The following is a 20,407-nucleotide window of genomic DNA, read 5'->3' on the forward strand; positions in this document are numbered from 1 at the left end:
TCATTTTTTTCCAAAGTTTCAACCTTTTTACATTAAAAAGGTTTATTGACACAATTGGTACCTTAATTGAGGAGATTTCATTCAAAGATTCTATCTTTACTCCTTAAAACACTCTTCGTGATGTCAAAGGTAACTCGGATAAGTTTAACTCAAAACTCTCATTTTATTTCAAAGATTTCATCTTTATACATTAAAAAGGCCTAGTGACATAATCGATACCATGATTGAGGTAATTTCATTCAAAGATTCAATCTTTGTCCATTAAAACACGCTACGCGACTTCGTAGGGAACTCGAATAAGTTAAACTCAAAACTCTCGTTTTCTTTAAAAGATTCAATCTTTAAACATTAAAAAGGTCAAGTGACTTAATAGGTACCTGGATTGAGGTAATTTCATTCCAACATTCAATCTTAACTCATTAAAACTCTCTTCGCGACGTCAAAGGGAACTCGAATAAGTTGAACTCAAAACTCTAATCTATTTTGAAAGATTCAATCTTTACGCATTAAAAAGGTCAGTGACAAAATTTATACCTTGATTGAGGTATTTTGATTCAAAGATTCATTCTTTAGTCATTAAAACACTCTTCGCGACTTCATAGGAAAATCGAATAAGTTAAACTCAAAATTCTCATTTTGTTTCAAGGATTCAATCTTTATTCATTAAAAAGGTCTAGTGACATAATATGTTCCTTGATTGAGGCAATCTCATTCAAAGATTTCATCTTTACTCATTAAAACACTCTTTGTGATGTCAAAGGTAACTCGAACAAGTTTAACTCAAAACTCTCATCTTCTTTCAAAGATTTAATCTTTATACATTAAAATGGTCTAGTGACATAATAGGAACTTTGATTGAGGTATTTTCGTTCAGAGATTCAATCTTTAGTCATTAAAACACTCTTCGCGACTGCTTTAGGAACTCGAATAAGTTAAACTCACTACTCACATTTTCTTTCAAAGATGCAATCTTCATAAATTAAAAAGGTCGAGTGACATAATAGGTATCTCGATTCAAGTAATTTCATTTAAAGATTCAATCTTTACTCATTAAAGTACTCTTCGTGACGTCAAAGGAAACTTGAATAAGTTTAACTCAAAACTCTTATTTTCTTTCAAAGATTCAATCTCCATATACTAAAAACGTCTAGTGATATAACGGGTACCTTGATTGAGGTATTTTTCATTCAAAGATTCAATCTTTAGTCATTAGAACACTCTTCGGTACTTCATAGGGAACTCGAATAAGTTAAACTCAAAACTCTCATTCCAAAATTCAACCTTTACTCGTTAAAACACTCTTCGTGGCAACCAAGGGAACTCGAATAAGTTGAACTCAAAACTCTCATATTCTTTCAAAGATTCAATCCTAATGCATTGAAAATATCTGGTGACATAATTTGTACCTTGATTGAGGTATTTTGATTTAAAGATTCTTTCTTTAGTTATTAAAACACTCTTCGCGACTTCATAGGGAAATCGAATAAATTAAACTCAAAATTCTCATTTTGTTTCGAGGATTCAATCTTTTTTCATTAAAAAGATCTAGTGAAATAATAGGTTCGTTGATTGAGGTAATTTCATTCGAAGATTCCTTCTTTACTCATTAAAACACTCTTCGTGATGTCAAAGGTAACTCGAATAAGTTTAGCTCAAAACTCTCATCTTCTTTCAAAGATTTAATCTTTATACATTAGAATGGTTTAGTGACATAATAGGTACTTTGATTGAGTTATTTTCATTCAAATATTCAATCTTTAGTCATTAAAACACTCTTCGCGACTGCATAGGGAACTCGAATAAGTTAAACTCAGAACTTACATTTTCTTTCAAAGATTATAAATTAAAAAGGTCAAGTGATATAATAGGTATCTTGATTTAGGTAATTTCATTCAAAGATTCAATCTTTACTCATTAAAGTACTCTTCGTGACATCAAAGGAAACTTGAATAAGTTTATCTCAAAACTCTTATTTTCTTTCATAGATTCCATCTTTATACATTAAAAACGTCTAGTGACATAATGGGTACATTGATTGAAGTATTTTCATCCAAAGATTCAATCTTTATTCACTAAAACACTCTTCAGGACTTCATAGGGAACTCGAATAAGTTAAACTCAAAACTCTCATTTTCTTTCGTAGATTCAATCTTTATACATTAAAAAGATCTAGTGACATAATAGGTACCGTGAATGAGGTAATTTGATTCAAAGATTCAATCTTTACTCATTAAAACACTCTTCGTGATGTCAAAGCCAACTCGAATAAGTTGTACACAAAACACTAATTTTCTTCCAAAGATTCAATATTTATACATTAAAAAAGGTCTAGTGACATAAAGGGTATCTTTATTGTGGTATTTTCATTCAAAGATGCAATATTTAGTCATTAAAAAACTCTTCGGGACTTCGTAGTGAACTCGAATAAGTTAAACTCAAAACTCTCATTTTCTTTCGTACATTCAATTTTATACATTAAAAAGGTCTAGTGACACAATCGGTACCCTGAATTAGGTAATTTCATTCCAAGATTCAATCTTTACGCAATAAAACACTCTTCGTGATGTCAAAGGGAACTCGAATAAGTTCAACAGCAAACACTAATTTTCTTCCAAAGATTTAATCTTTATACATTAAAATGTTCTAGTGACAAAATATGTACCTTAATTGAGGAATTTTCGTCCAAGGATTCAATCTTCACTCATTAAAACACCCTTCGGGACGTCAAAGGGAACTTGAATAAATTTAACTCAAAACTCTCATTTTTATTTCAAAGATTCAATCTTTATATATTAAAAACGTCTAGTGACATAATGGGTACCTTGATTGAAATATTTTCATTCAAAGATTCAATCTTTGGTCATTAAAACACTCTTCGACATTTCATTGGGAACTCGAATAAGTTAGACTCAAAACTCTCATTTTTTTCCAAAGTTTCAACCTTTTTACATTAAAAAGGTTTATTGACACAATTGGTACCTTAATTGAGGAGATTTCATTCAAAGATTCTATCTTTACTCCTTAAAACACTCTTCGTGATGTCAAAGGTAACTCGGATAAGTTTAACTCAAAACTCTCATTTTATTTCAAAGATTTCATCTTTATACATTAAAAAGGCCTAGTGACATAATCGATACCATGATTGAGGTAATTTCATTCAAAGATTCAATCTTTGTCCATTAAAACACGCTACGCGACTTCGTAGGGAACTCGAATAAGTTAAACTCAAAACTCTCGTTTTCTTTAAAAGATTCAATCTTTAAACATTAAAAAGGTCAAGTGACTTAATAGGTACCTGGATTGAGGTAATTTCATTCCAACATTCAATCTTAACTCATTAAAACTCTCTTCGCGACGTCAAAGGGAACTCGAATAAGTTGAACTCAAAACTCTAATCTATTTTGAAAGATTCAATCTTTACGCATTAAAAAGGTCAGTGACAAAATTTATACCTTGATTGAGGTATTTTGATTCAAAGATTCATTCTTTAGTCATTAAAACACTCTTCGCGACTTCATAGGAAAATCGAATAAGTTAAACTCAAAATTCTCATTTTGTTTCAAGGATTCAATCTTTATTCATTAAAAAGGTCTAGTGACATAATATGTTCCTTGATTGAGGCAATCTCATTCAAAGATTTCATCTTTACTCATTAAAACACTCTTTGTGATGTCAAAGGTAACTCGAACAAGTTTAACTCAAAACTCTCATCTTCTTTCAAAGATTTAATCTTTATACATTAAAATGGTCTAGTGACATAATAGGAACTTTGATTGAGGTATTTTCGTTCAGAGATTCAATCTTTAGTCATTAAAACACTCTTCGCGACTGCTTTAGGAACTCGAATAAGTTAAACTCACTACTCACATTTTCTTTCAAAGATGCAATCTTCATAAATTAAAAAGGTCGAGTGACATAATAGGTATCTCGATTCAAGTAATTTCATTTAAAGATTCAATCTTTACTCATTAAAGTACTCTTCGTGACGTCAAAGGAAACTTGAATAAGTTTAACTCAAAACTCTTATTTTCTTTCAAAGATTCAATCTCCATATACTAAAAACGTCTAGTGATATAACGGGTACCTTGATTGAGGTATTTTTCATTCAAAGATTCAATCTTTAGTCATTAGAACACTCTTCGGTACTTCATAGGGAACTCGAATAAGTTAAACTCAAAACTCTCATTCCAAAATTCAACCTTTACTCGTTAAAACACTCTTCGTGGCAACCAAGGGAACTCGAATAAGTTGAACTCAAAACTCTCATATTCTTTCAAAGATTCAATCCTAATGCATTGAAAATATCTGGTGACATAATTTGTACCTTGATTGAGGTATTTTGATTTAAAGATTCTTTCTTTAGTTATTAAAACACTCTTCGCGACTTCATAGGGAAATCGAATAAATTAAACTCAAAATTCTCATTTTGTTTCGAGGATTCAATCTTTTTTCATTAAAAAGATCTAGTGAAATAATAGGTTCGTTGATTGAGGTAATTTCATTCGAAGATTCCTTCTTTACTCATTAAAACACTCTTCGTGATGTCAAAGGTAACTCGAATAAGTTTAGCTCAAAACTCTCATCTTCTTTCAAAGATTTAATCTTTATACATTAGAATGGTTTAGTGACATAATAGGTACTTTGATTGAGTTATTTTCATTCAAATATTCAATCTTTAGTCATTAAAACACTCTTCGCGACTGCATAGGGAACTCGAATAAGTTAAACTCAGAACTTACATTTTCTTTCAAAGATTATAAATTAAAAAGGTCAAGTGATATAATAGGTATCTTGATTTAGGTAATTTCATTCAAAGATTCAATCTTTACTCATTAAAGTACTCTTCGTGACATCAAAGGAAACTTGAATAAGTTTATCTCAAAACTCTTATTTTCTTTCATAGATTCCATCTTTATACATTAAAAACGTCTAGTGACATAATGGGTACATTGATTGAAGTATTTTCATCCAAAGATTCAATCTTTATTCACTAAAACACTCTTCAGGACTTCATAGGGAACTCGAATAAGTTAAACTCAAAACTCTCATTTTCTTTCGTAGATTCAATCTTTATACATTAAAAAGATCTAGTGACATAATAGGTACCGTGAATGAGGTAATTTGATTCAAAGATTCAATCTTTACTCATTAAAACACTCTTCGTGATGTCAAAGCCAACTCGAATAAGTTGCACACAAAACACTAATTTTCTTCCAAAGATTCAATATTTATACATTAAAAAAGGTCTAGTGACATAAAGGGTATCTTTATTGTGGTATTTTCATTCAAAGATGCAATATTTAGTCATTAAAAAACTCTTCGGGACTTCGTAGTGAACTCGAATAAGTTAAACTCAAAACTCTCATTTTCTTTCGTACATTCAATTTTATACATTAAAAAGGTCTAGTGACACAATCGGTACCCTGAATTAGGTAATTTCATTCCAAGATTCAATCTTTACGCAATAAAACACTCTTCGTGATGTCAAAGGGAACTCGAATAAGTTCAACAGCAAACACTAATTTTCTTCCAAAGATTTAATCTTTATACATTAAAATGTTCTAGTGACAAAATATGTACCTTAATTGAGGAATTTTCGTCCAAGGATTCAATCTTCACTCATTAAAACACCCTTCGGGACGTCAAAGGGAACTTGAATAAATTTAACTCAAAACTCTCATTTTTATTTCAAAGATTCAATCTTTATATATTAAAAACGTCTAGTGACATAATGGGTACCTTGATTGAAATATTTTCATTCAAAGATTCAATCTTTGGTCATTAAAACACTCTTCGACATTTCATTGGGAACTCGAATAAGTTAGACTCAAAACTCTCATTTTTTTCCAAAGTTTCAACCTTTTTACATTAAAAAGGTTTATTGACACAATTGGTACCTTAATTGAGGAGATTTCATTCAAAGATTCTATCTTTACTCCTTAAAACACTCTTCGTGATGTCAAAGGTAACTCGGATAAGTTTAACTCAAAACTCTCATTTTATTTCAAAGATTTCATCTTTATACATTAAAAAGGCCTAGTGACATAATCGATACCATGATTGAGGTAATTTCATTCAAAGATTCAATCTTTGTCCATTAAAACACGCTACGCGACTTCGTAGGGAACTCGAATAAGTTAAACTCAAAACTCTCGTTTTCTTTAAAAGATTCAATCTTTAAACATTAAAAAGGTCAAGTGACTTAATAGGTACCTGGATTGAGGTAATTTCATTCCAACATTCAATCTTAACTCATTAAAACTCTCTTCGCGACGTCAAAGGGAACTCGAATAAGTTGAACTCAAAACTCTAATCTATTTTGAAAGATTCAATCTTTACGCATTAAAAAGGTCAGTGACAAAATTTATACCTTGATTGAGGTATTTTGATTCAAAGATTCATTCTTTAGTCATTAAAACACTCTTCGCGACTTCATAGGAAAATCGAATAAGTTAAACTGAAAATTCTCATTTTGTTTCAAGGATTCAATCTTTATTCATTAAAAAGGTCTAGTGACATAATATGTTCCTTGATTGAGGCAATCTCATTCAAAGATTTCATCTTTACTCATTAAAACACTCTTTGTGATGTCAAAGGTAACTCGAACAAGTTTAACTCAAAACTCTCATCTTCTTTCAAAGATTTAATCTTTATACATTAAAATGGTCTAGTGACATAATAGGAACTTTGATTGAGGTATTTTCGTTCAGAGATTCAATCTTTAGTCATTAAAACACTCTTCGCGACTGCTTTAGGAACTCGAATAAGTTAAACTCACTACTCACATTTTCTTTCAAAGATGCAATCTTCATAAATTAAAAAGGTCGAGTGACATAATAGGTATCTCGATTCAAGTAATTTCATTTAAAGATTCAATCTTTACTCATTAAAGTACTCTTCGTGACGTCAAAGGAAACTTGAATAAGTTTAACTCAAAACTCTTATTTTCTTTCAAAGATTCAATCTCCATATACTAAAAACGTCTAGTGATATAACGGGTACCTTGATTGAGGTATTTTTCATTCAAAGATTCAATCTTTAGTCATTAGAACACTCTTCGGTACTTCATAGGGAACTCGAATAAGTTAAACTCAAAACTCTCATTCCAAAATTCAACCTTTACTCGTTAAAACACTCTTCGTGGCAACCAAGGGAACTCGAATAAGTTGAACTCAAAACTCTCATATTCTTTCAAAGATTCAATCCTAATGCATTGAAAATATCTGGTGACATAATTTGTACCTTGATTGAGGTATTTTGATTTAAAGATTCTTTCTTTAGTTATTAAAACACTCTTCGCGACTTCATAGGGAAATCGAATAAATTAAACTCAAAATTCTCATTTTGTTTCGAGGATTCAATCTTTTTTCATTAAAAAGATCTAGTGAAATAATAGGTTCGTTGATTGAGGTAATTTCATTCGAAGATTCCTTCTTTACTCATTAAAACACTCTTCGTGATGTCAAAGGTAACTCGAATAAGTTTAGCTCAAAACTCTCATCTTCTTTCAAAGATTTAATCTTTATACATTAGAATGGTTTAGTGACATAATAGGTACTTTGATTGAGTTATTTTCATTCAAATATTCAATCTTTAGTCATTAAAACACTCTTCGCGACTGCATAGGGAACTCGAATAAGTTAAACTCAGAACTTACATTTTCTTTCAAAGATTATAAATTAAAAAGGTCAAGTGATATAATAGGTATCTTGATTTAGGTAATTTCATTCAAAGATTCAATCTTTACTCATTAAAGTACTCTTCGTGACATCAAAGGAAACTTGAATAAGTTTATCTCAAAACTCTTATTTTCTTTCATAGATTCCATCTTTATACATTAAAAACGTCTAGTGACATAATGGGTACATTGATTGAAGTATTTTCATCCAAAGATTCAATCTTTATTCACTAAAACACTCTTCAGGACTTCATAGGGAACTCGAATAAGTTAAACTCAAAACTCTCATTTTCTTTCGTAGATTCAATCTTTATACATTAAAAAGATCTAGTGACATAATAGGTACCGTGAATGAGGTAATTTGATTCAAAGATTCAATCTTTACTCATTAAAACACTCTTCGTGATGTCAAAGCCAACTCGAATAAGTTGCACACAAAACACTAATTTTCTTCCAAAGATTCAATATTTATACATTAAAAAAGGTCTAGTGACATAAAGGGTATCTTTATTGTGGTATTTTCATTCAAAGATGCAATATTTAGTCATTAAAAAACTCTTCGGGACTTCGTAGTGAACTCGAATAAGTTAAACTCAAAACTCTCATTTTCTTTCGTACATTCAATTTTATACATTAAAAAGGTCTAGTGACACAATCGGTACCCTGAATTAGGTAATTTCATTCCAAGATTCAATCTTTACGCAATAAAACACTCTTCGTGATGTCAAAGGGAACTCGAATAAGTTCAACAGCAAACACTAATTTTCTTCCAAAGATTTAATCTTTATACATTAAAATGTTCTAGTGACAAAATATGTACCTTAATTGAGGAATTTTCGTCCAAGGATTCAATCTTCACTCATTAAAACACCCTTCGGGACGTCAAAGGGAACTTGAATAAATTTAACTCAAAACTCTCATTTTTATTTCAAAGATTCAATCTTTATATATTAAAAACGTCTAGTGACATAATGGGTACCTTGATTGAAATATTTTCATTCAAAGATTCAATCTTTGGTCATTAAAACACTCTTCGACATTTCATTGGGAACTCGAATAAGTTAGACTCAAAACTCTCATTTTTTTCCAAAGTTTCAACCTTTTTACATTAAAAAGGTTTATTGACACAATAAGTACCTTAATTGAGGAGATTTCATTCAAAGATTATATCTTTACTCCTTAAAACACTCTTCGTGATGTCAAAGGTAACTCGGATAAGTTTAACTCAAAACTCTCATTTTATTTCAAAGATTTCATCTTTATACATTAAAAAGGCCTAGTGACATAATAGATACCATGATTGAGGTAATTTCATTCAAAGATTCAATCTTTGTCCATTAAAACACGCTACGCGACTTCGTAGGGAACTCGAATAAGTTAAACTCAAAACTCTCGTTTTCTTTAAAAGATTCAATCTTTAAACATTAAAAAGGTCAAGTGACTTAATAGGTACCTGGATTGAGGTAATTTCATTCCAACATTCAATCTTAACTCATTAAAACTCTCTTCGCGACGTCAAATGGAACTCGAATAAGTTGAACTCAAAACTCTAATCTATTTTGAAAGATTCAATCTTTACGCATTAAAAAGGCCAGTGACAAAATTTATACCTTGATTGAGGTATTTTGATTCAAAGATTCATTCTTTAGTCATTAAAACACTCTTCGCGACTTCATAGGGAAATCGAATAAGTTAAACTCAAAATTCTCATTTTGTTTCAAGGATTCAATCTTTATTCATTAAAAAGGTCTAGTGACATAATATGTTCCTTGATTGAGGCAATCTCGTTCAAAGATTTCATCTTTACTCATTAAAACACTCTTTGTGATGTCAAAGGTAAATCGAACAAGTTTAACTCAAAACTCTCAGCTTCTTTCAAAGATTTAATCTTTATACATTAAAATGGTCTAGTGACATAATAGGTACTTTGATTGAGGTATTTTCGTTGAAAGATTCAATCTTTAGTCATTAAAACACTCTTCGCAACTGCTTTAGGAACTCGAATAAGTTAAACTCAGTACTCACATTTTCTTTCAAAGATGCAATCTTTATAAATTAAAAAGGTCGAGTGACATAATAGGTATCTCGATTCAAGTAATTTCATTTAAAGATTCAATCTTTACTCATTAAAGTACTCTTCGTGACGTCAAAGGGAACTTGAATAAGTTTAACTTAAAACTCTTATTTTCTTTCAAAGATTCAATCTTCATATACTAAAAACGTCTAGTGATATAACGGGTACCTTGATTGAGGTATTTTTCATTCAAAGATTCAATCTTTAGTCATTAGAACACTCTTCGGGACTTCATAGGGAACTCGAATAAGTTAAACTCAAAACTCTCATTCCAAAATTCAACTTTTACTCGTTAAAACACTCTTCGTGGCATCCAAGAGAACTCGAATAAGTTGAACTCAAAACTCTCATCTTCTTTCAAAGATTCAATCCCAATGCATTGAAAATGTCTGGTGACATAATTTGTACCTTGATTGAGGTATTTTGATTTAAAGATTCTTTCTTTAGTTATTAAAACACTCTTCGCGACTTCATAGGGAAATTGAATAAATTAAACTCAAAATTCTCATTTTGTTTCGAGGATTCAATCTTTTTTCATTAAAAAGATCTAGTGAAATAATAGGTTCGTTGATTGAGGTAATTTCATTCGAAGATTCCTTCTTTACTCATTAAAACACTCTTCGTGATGTCAAAGGTAACTCGAATAAGTTTAGCTCAAAACTCTCATCTTCTTTCAAAGACTTAATCTTTATACATTAGAATGGTTTAGTGACATAATAGGTACTTTGATTGAGTTATTTTCATTCAAATATTCAATCTTTAGCCATTAAAACACTCTTCGCGACTGCTTAGGGAACTCGAATAAGTTAAACTCAGAACTTACATTTTCTTTCAAAGATTATAAATTAAAAAGGTCAAGTGACATAATATGTATCTTGATTCAGGTAATTTCATTCAAAGATTCAATCTTTACTCATTAAAGTATTCTTCGTGACATCAAAGGAAACTTGAATAAGTTTATCTCAAAACTCTTATTTTCTTTCATAGATTCCATCTTTATACATTAAAAACGTCTAGTGACATAATGGGTACATTGATTGAAGTATTTTCATCCAAAGATTCAATCTTTATTCACTAAAACACTCTTCAGGACTTCATAGGGAACTCGAATAAGTTAAACTCAAAACTCTCATTTTCTTTCATAGATCCAATCGTTATACATTAAAAAGATCTAGTGAAATCATAGGTACCGTGAATGAGGTAATTTGATTCAAAGATTCAATCTTTACTCATTAAAACACTCTTCGTGATGTCAAAGCCAACTCGAATAAGTTGCACACAAAACACTAATTTTCTTCCAAAGATTCAATATTTATACATTAAAAAAGGTCTAGTGACATAAAGGGGATCTTTATTGTGGTATTTTCATTCAAAGATGCAATATTTAGTCATTAAAACACTCTTCGGGACTTCGTAGGGAACTCGAATAAGTTAAACTCAAAACTCTCATTTTCTTTCGTATATTCAATCTTATACATTAAAAAGGTCTAGTGACACAATTGGTACCCTGTATTAGGTAATTTCATTCCAAGATTCAATCTTTACGCAATAAAACACTCTTCGTGATGTCAAAGGGAACTCGTATAAGTTCAACAGAAAACACTAATTTTCTTCCAAAGATTTAATCTTTATACATTAAAAAAGCTCTAGTGCATAATGGGTATCTTTATTGAGGTATTTTCATTTAAAGATGCAATATTTTACATATTAAAACACTCATCGTGACGTCAAAGGGAATTCAAAGATTCAATCTTTACTCTTTAGAGCACTCTTCGTGACTTTAAAAGGAATTCGAATCAGTTTAACTCAAAACTCTCATTTTCTTTCGAAGATTTAATCTTTATACATTAAAAATGTCTACTGACATAGTAGGTACTTTGATTGAGGTATTTTCATTCAAAGATTCAATCTTTAGTCATTAAAATACTCTACGCGATTTCATATGAAAACTCGAATAGGTTAAACTCAAAACTATCATTTTCTTTCAAAGATTCTCCCTTTATGTATTAAAACGGCCTAGTGACATAGTAGGTACCTTGATTGAGGTAATTTCATTCAAAGATTCAATTTTACTCATTAAAACACTCTTCGTCACGTCAAGGGGAACTCGAATAAGTTTAACTCAAAACAATCATTTTCTATCAAAGATTTAATCTTTATACATTAAAATGTTCTAGTGACAAAATATGTACCTTAATTGAGGAATTTTCATCCAAGGATTCAATCTTCACTAATTAAAACACCCTTCGGGACGTCAAAGGGAACTTGAATAAATTTAACTCAAAACTCTCATTTTATTTCAAAGATTCAATCTTTATATATTAAAAACGTCTAGTGACATAATGGGTAATTTGATTGAAATATTTTCATTCAAAGATTCAATCTTTGGCCATTAAAACACTCTTCGACATTTCATTAGGAACTCGAATAAGTTAAACTCAAAACTCTCATTTTTTTTCCAAAGTTTCAACCTTTTTACATTAAAAAGGTTTATTGACATAATAGGTACCCTAATTGAAGAGATTTCATTCAAAGATTCTATCTTTACTCCTGAAAACACTCTTCGTGATGTCAAAGGTAACTCGGATAAGTTTAACTCAAAACTCTCATTTTATTTCAAAGATTTCATCTTTATACATTAAAAAGGCCTAGTGACATAATAGATACCATGATTGAGGTAATTTCATTCAAAGATTCAATCTTTGTCCATTAAAACACGCTACGTGACTTCGTAGGGAACTCGAATAAGTTAAACTCAAAACTCTCGTTTTCTTTAAAAGATTCAATCTTTAAACATTAAAAAGGTCAAGTGACTTAATAGGTACCTGGATTGAGGTAATTTCATTCCAACATTCAATCTTTACTCATTAAAACTCTCTTCGCGACGTCAAAGGGAACTCGAATAAGTTGAACTCAAAACTCTCATCTATTTTGAAAGATTCAATCTTTACGCATTAAAAAGGCTAGTGACAAAATTTATACCTTGATTGAGGTATTTTGATTCCAAGATTCATTCTTTAGTCATTAAAACACTCTTCGCGACTTCATAGGGAAATCGAATAAGTTAGACTCAAAATTCTCATTTTGTTTCAAGGATTCAATCTTTATTCATTAAAAAGGTCTAGTGACATTGTATGTTCCTTGATTGAGGCAATCTCATTCAAAGATTTCATCTTTACTCATTAAAACACTCTTTGTGATGTCAAAGGTAACTCGAACAAGTTTAACTCAAAACTCTCATCTTCTTTCAAAGATTTAATCTTTATACATTAAAATGGTCTAGTGACATAATAGGTACTTTGATTGAGGTATTTTCGTTCAGAGATTCAATCTTTAGTCATTAAAACACTCTTCGCGACTGCTTTAGGAACTCGAATAAGTTAAACTCCGTACTCACATTTTCTTTCAAAGTTGCAATCTTTATAAATTAAAAAGGTCGAGTGACATAATAGGTATCTCGATTCAAGTAATTTCATTTAAAGATTCAATCTTTACTCATTAAAGTACTCTTCGTGACATAAAAGGGAACTTGAATAAGTTTAACTCAAAATTCTTATTTTCTTTCAAAGATTCAATCTTCATATACTAAAAACGTCTAGTGATATAACGGGTACCTTGATTGAGGTATTTTTCATTCAAAGATTCACTATTTAGTCATTAGAACACTCTTCGGGACTTCATAGGGAACTCGAATAAGTTAAACTCAAAACTCTCATTCCAAAATTCAACCTTTACTCGTTAAAACACTCTTCGTGGCATCCAAGGGAACTTGAATAAGTTGAACTCAAAACTCTCATCTTCTTTCAAAGATTCAATCCTAATGCATTGAAAATGTCTGGTGACATAATTTGTACTTTGATTAAGGTATTTTGATTTAAAGATTCTTTCTTTAGTTATTAAAACACTCTTCGCGACTTCATAGGGAAATCGAATAAATTAAACTCAAAATTCTCATTTTGTTTCGAGGATTCAATCTTTTTTCATTAAAAAGATCTAGTGAAATAATAGGTTCGTTGATTGAGGTAATTTCATTCGAAGATTCCTTCTTTACTCATTAAAACACTCTTCGTGATGTCAAAGGTAACTCGAATAAGTTTAGCTCAAAACTCTCATCTTCTTTCAAAGATTTAATCTTTATACATTAGAATGGTTTAGTGACATAATAGGTACTTTGATTGAGTTATTTTCATTCAAATATTCAATCTTTAGTCATTAAAACACTCTTCGCGACTTCATAGGGTAATCGAATAAGTTAGACTCAAAATTCTCATTTTGTTTCAAGGATTCAATCTTTATTCATTAAAAAGGTCTAGTGACATAATATGTTCCTTGATTGAGGCAATCTCATTCAAAGATTTCATCTTTACTCATTAAAACACTCTTTGTGATGTCAAAGGTAACTCGAACAAGTTTAACTCAAAACTCTCATCTTCTTTCAAAGATTTAATCTTTATACATTAAAATGGTCTAGTGACATAATAGGAACTTTGATTGAGGTATTTTCGTTCAGAGATTCAATCTTTAGTCATTAAAACACTCTTCGCGACTGCTTTAGGAACTCGAATAAGTTAAACTCACTACTCACATTTTCTTTCAAAGATGCAATCTTCATAAATTAAAAAGGTCGAGTGACATAATAGGTATCTCGATTCAAGTAATTTCATTTAAAGATTCAATCTTTACTCATTAAAGTACTCTTCGTGACGTCAAAGGAAACTTGAATAAGTTTAACTCAAAACTCTTATTTTCTTTCAAAGATTCAATCTCCATATACTAAAAACGTCTAGTGATATAACGGATACCTTGATTGAGGTATTTTTCATTCAAAGATTCAATCTTTAGTCATTAGAACACTCTTCGGTACTTCATAGGGAACTCGAATAAGTTAAACTCAAAACTCTCATTCCAAAATTCAACCTTTACTCGTTAAAACACTCTTCGTGGCAACCAAGGGAACTCGAATAAGTTGAACTCAAAACTCTCATATTCTTTCAAAGATTCAATCCTAATGCATTGAAAATATCTGGTGACATAATTTGTACCTTGATTGAGGTATTTTGATTTAAAGATTCTTTCTTTAGTTATTAAAACACTCTTCGCGACTTCATAGGGAAATCGAATAAATTAAACTCAAAATTCTCATTTTGTTTCGAGGATTCAATCTTTTTTCATTAAAAAGATCTAGTGAAATAATAGGTTCGTTGATTGAGGTAATTTCATTCGAAGATTCCTTCTTTACTCATTAAAACACTCTTCGTGATGTCAAAGGTAACTCGAATAAGTTTAGCTCAAAACTCTCATCTTCTTTCAAAGATTTAATCTTTATACATTAGAATGGTTTAGTGACATAATAGGTACTTTGATTGAGTTATTTTCATTCAAATATTCAATCTTTAGTCATTAAAACACTCTTCGCGACTGCATAGGGAACTCGAATAAGTTAAACTCAGAACTTACATTTTCTTTCAAAGATTATAAATTAAAAAGGTCAAGTGACATAATAGGTATCTTGATTCAGTTAATTTCATTCAAAGATTCAATCTTTACTCATTAAAGTACTCTTCGTGACATCAAAGGAAACTTGAATAAGTTTATCTCAAAACTCTTATTTTCTTTCATAGATTCCATCTTTATACATTAAAAACGTCTAGTGACATAATGGGTACATTGATTGAAGTATTTTCATCCAAAGATTCAATCTTTATTCACTAAAACACTCTTCAGGACTTGATAGGAAACTCGAACAAGTTAAACTCAAAACTCTCATTTTCTTTCGTAGATTCAATCTTTATACATTAAAAAGATCTAGTGACATAATAGGTACCGTGAATGAGGTAATTTGATTCAAAGATTCAGTCTTTACTCATTAAAACACTCTTCGTGATGTCAAAGCCAACTCGAATAAGTTGCACACAAAACACTAATTTTCTTCCAAAGATTCAATATTTATACATTAAAAAAGGTCTAGTGACGTAACGGGTATCTTTATTGTGGTATTTTCATTCAAAGATGCAATATTTAGTCATTAAAAAACTCTTCGGGACTTCGTAGTGAACTCGAATAAGTTAAACTCAAAACTCTCATTTTCTTTCGTATATTCAATTTTATACATTAAAAAGGTCTAGCGACACAATCGGTACCCTGAATTAGGTAATTTCATTCCAAGATTCAATCTTTACGCAATAAAACACTTTTCGTGATGTCAAAGGGAACTCGAATAAGTTCAACAGAAAACACTAATTTTCTTCCAAAGATTTAATCTTTATACATTAAAATGTTCTAGTGACAAAATATGTACCTTAATTGAGGAATTTTCATCCAAGGATTCAATCTTCACTCATTAAAACACCCTTCGGGACGTCAAAGGGAACTTGAATAAATTTAACTCAAAACTCTCATTTTTATTTCAAAGATTCAATCTTTATATATTAAAAACGTCTAGTGACATAATGGGTACCTTGATTGAAATATTTTCATTCAAAGATTCAATCTTTGGTCATAAAAACACTCTTCGACATTTCATTGGGAACTCGAATAAGTTAGACTCAAAACTCTCATTTTTTTCCAAAGTTTCAACCTTTTTACAATAAAAAGGTTTATTGACATAATAGGTACCTCAATTGAGGAGATTTCGTTCAAAGGTTCTATCTTTACTCCTTAAAACACTCTTCGTGATGTCAAAGGTAACTCGGATAAGTTTAACTCAAAACTCTCATTTTATTTGAAAGATTTCATCTTTATACATTAAAAAGGCCTAGTGACATAGTAGATACCATGATTGAGGTAATTTCATTCAAAGATTCAATCTTTGTCCATTAAAACACGCTACGCTACTTCGTAGGGAACTCGAATAAGTTAAACTCAAAACTCTCGTTTTCTTTAAAAGATTCAATCTTTAAACATTAAAAAGGTCAAGTGACTTAATAGGTACCTGGATTGAGGTAATTTCATTCCAACATTCAATCTTTACTCATTAAAACTCTCTTCGCGACGTCAAAGGGAACTCGAATAAGTTGAACTCAAAACTCTAATCTATTTTGAAAGATTCAATCTTTACGCATTAAAAAGGCCAGTGACAAAATTTATACCTTGATTGAGGTATTTTGATTGAAAGATTCATTCTTTAGTCATTAAAACACTCTTCGCGACTTCATAGGGAAATCGAATAAGTTAAACTCAAAATTCCCATTTTGTTTCAAGGATTCAATCTTTATTCATTAAAAAGGTCTAGTGACATAATATGTTCCTTGATTGAGGCAATCTCATTCAAAGATTTCATCTTTACTCATTAAAACACTCTTTGTGATGTCAAAGGTAACTCGAACAAGTTTAACTCAAAACTCTCATCTTCTTTCAAAGATTTAATCTTTATACATTAAAATGGTCTAGTGACATAATAGGTACTTTGATTGAGGTATTTTCGTTCAAAGATTCAATCTTTAGTCATTAAAACACTCTTCGCGACTGCTTTAGGGACTCGAATAAGTTAAACTCAGTACTCACATTTTCTTTCAAAGATGCAATCTTTATAAATCAAAAAGGTCGAGTGACATAATAGGTATCTCGATTCAAGTAATTTCATTTAAAGATTCAATCTTTACTCATTAAAGTACTCTTCGTGACGTCAAAGGGAACTTGAATAAGTTTAACTCAAAACTCTTATTTTCTTTCAAAGATTCAATCTTCATATACTAAAAACGTCTAGTGGTATAACAGGTACCTTGATTGAGGTATTTTTCATTCAAAGATTCAATCTTTAGTCATTAGAACACTCTTCGAGACTTCATAGGGAACTCAAATATGTTAAACTCAAAACTCTCATTCAAAAATTCAACCTTTACTCGTTAAAACACTCTTCGTGGCATCCAAGGGAACTCGAATAAGTTGAACTCAAAACTCTCATCTTCTTTCAAAGATTCAATCCTAATGCATTGAAAATGTCTGGTGACATAATTTGTACCTTGATTGAGGTATTTTGATTTAAAGATTCTTTCTTTAGTTATTAAAACACTCTTCGCGACTTCATAGGGAAATCGAATAAATTAAACTCAAAATTCTCATTTTGTTTCGAGGATTCAATCTTTTTTCATTAAAAAGATCTAGTGAAATAATAGGTTCGTTGATTGAGGTAATTTCATTCGAAGATTCCTTCTTTACTCATTAAAACACTCTTCGTGATGTCAAAGGTAACTCGAATAAGCTTAGCTCTAAACTCTCATCTTCTTTCAAAGATTTAATCTTTATACATTAGAATGGTTTAGTGACATAATAGGTACTTTGATTGAGTTATTTTAATTCAAAAATTCAATCTTTAGTCATTAAAATACTCTTCGCCACTGCATAGGCAACTCGAATAAGTTAAACTCAGAACTTACATTTTCTTTCAAAGATTATAAATTAAAAAGGTCAAGTGACATAATAGGTATCTTGATTCAGGTAATTTCATTCAAAGATTCAATCTTTACTCATTAAAGTACTCTTCGTGACATCAAAGGAAACTTGAATAAGTTTATCTCAAAACTCTTATTTTCTTTTATAGATTCCATCTTTATACATTAAAAACGTCTAGTGACATAATGGGTACATTGATTGAAGTATTTTCATCCAAAGATTCAATCTTTATTCACTAAAACACTCTTCAGGACTTCATAGGGAACTCGAATAAGTTAAACTCAAAACTCTCATTTTCTTTCGTAGATTCAATCTTTATACATTAAAAAGATCTAGTGACATAATAGGTACCGTGAATGAGGTAATTTGATTCTAAGATTCAATCTTTACTTATTAAAACACTATTCGTGATGTCAAAGCCAACTCGAATAAATTGCACACAAAACACTAATTTTCTTCCAAAGATTCAATATTTATACATGAAAAAAGGTCTAGTGACATAAAGGGTATCGTTATTGTGGTATTTTCATTCAAAGATGCAATATTTAGTCATTAAAACAGTCTTCGGGACTTCGTAGGGAACTCGAATAAGTTAAACTCAAAACTCTCATTTTCTTTCGTATATTCAATTTTATACATTAAAAAGGTCTAGTGACACAATCGGTACCCTGAATTTGGTAATTTCATTCCAAGATTCAATCTTTACGCAATAAAACACTCTTCGTGATGTCAAAGGGAACTCGAATAAGTTCAATAGAAAACACTAATTTTCTTCCAAAGACTTAATCTTTATACATTAAAAAAGTTCCAGTGCATAATGGGTATCTTTATTGAGGTTATTTCATTCAAAGATGCAATATTTTACTCATTAAAACACTCATCGTGACGTCAAAGGGAATTCAAAGATTCAATGTTTACTCCTTAGATCACTCTTCGTGACTTTAAAAGGAATTCGAATCAGTTTAACTCAAAACTCTCATTTTCTTTCGAAGATTTAATCTTTATACATTAAAAATGTCTAGTGACATAGAAGGTACTTTGATTGGGGTATTTTCATTCAAAGATTCAATCTTTAGTCATTAAAATACTCTACGCGACTTCATATGAAAACTCGAATAGGTTAAACTCAAAACTATCATTTTCTTTCAAAGATTCTCCCTTTATGTATTAAAACGGCCTAGTGACATAGTAGGTACGTTGAGTGAGGTAATTTCATTCAAAGATTCAATTTTACTCATTAAAACACTCTTCGTGACGTCAAGGAGAACTCGAATAAGTTTGACTCAAAACAATCATTTTCTATCAAAGATTTACTCATTATACATTAAAATGTTCTAGTGACGAAATATGTACCTTAATTGAGGAATTTTCATCCAAGGATTCAATCTTCAATCATTAAAACACCCTTCGGGACGTTAAAGGGAACTTGAATAAATTTAACTCAAAACTCTCATTTTATTTCAAAGATTCAATCTCTATATATTAAAAACGTCTAGTGACATAATGGGTACCTTGATTGAAATATTTTCATTCAAAGATTCAATCTTTGGTCGTTAAAACACTCTTCGACATTTCTAGTTGCATAATATGTTCCTTGATTGAGGCAATCTCATTCAAAGATTTCATCTTTACTAATTCAAACACTATTTGTGATGTCAAAGGTAACTCGAACAAGTTTAACTCAAAACTCTCATCTTCTTTCAAAGATTTAATCTTTATACATTAAAATGGTCTAGTGACATAATAGGTACTTTGATTGTGGTATTTTCGTTCAAAGATTCAATCTTTAGTCATTAAAACACTCTTCGCGACTGCTTTAGGAACTCGAATAAGTTAAACTCAGTACTCACATTTTCTTTCAAAGATGCAATCTTTATAAATTAAAAAGGTCGAGTGATATAATAGGTATCTCGATTCAACTAATTTCATTTAAAGATTCAATCTTTACTCATTAAAGTACTCTTCGTGACGTCAAAGGAAACTTGAATAAGTTTAACTCAAAACTCTTATTTTCTTTCAAAGATTCAATCTTCATATACTAAAAACGTCTAGTGATATAACGGGTACCTTGATTGAGGTATTTTTCATTCAAGGATTCAATCTTTAGTCATTAGAACACTCTTCGGGACTTCATAAGGAACTCGAATAAGTTAAACTCCAAACTCTCATTCCAAAATTCAACCTTTACTCGTTAACACATTTTTCGTGGCATCCAAGGGAACTCGAATAAGTTGAACTCAAAACTCTCTTCTTCTTTCAAAGAT

Source organism: Cornus florida, unplaced genomic scaffold, assembly GCF_030987335.1.
Source record: "Cornus florida cultivar Cherokee Brave unplaced genomic scaffold, ASM3098733v1 CherokeeBrave_3.0.0_Hap2_Chr10, whole genome shotgun sequence".
NCBI classification, from domain to species: domain Eukaryota; kingdom Viridiplantae; phylum Streptophyta; class Magnoliopsida; order Cornales; family Cornaceae; genus Cornus; species Cornus florida.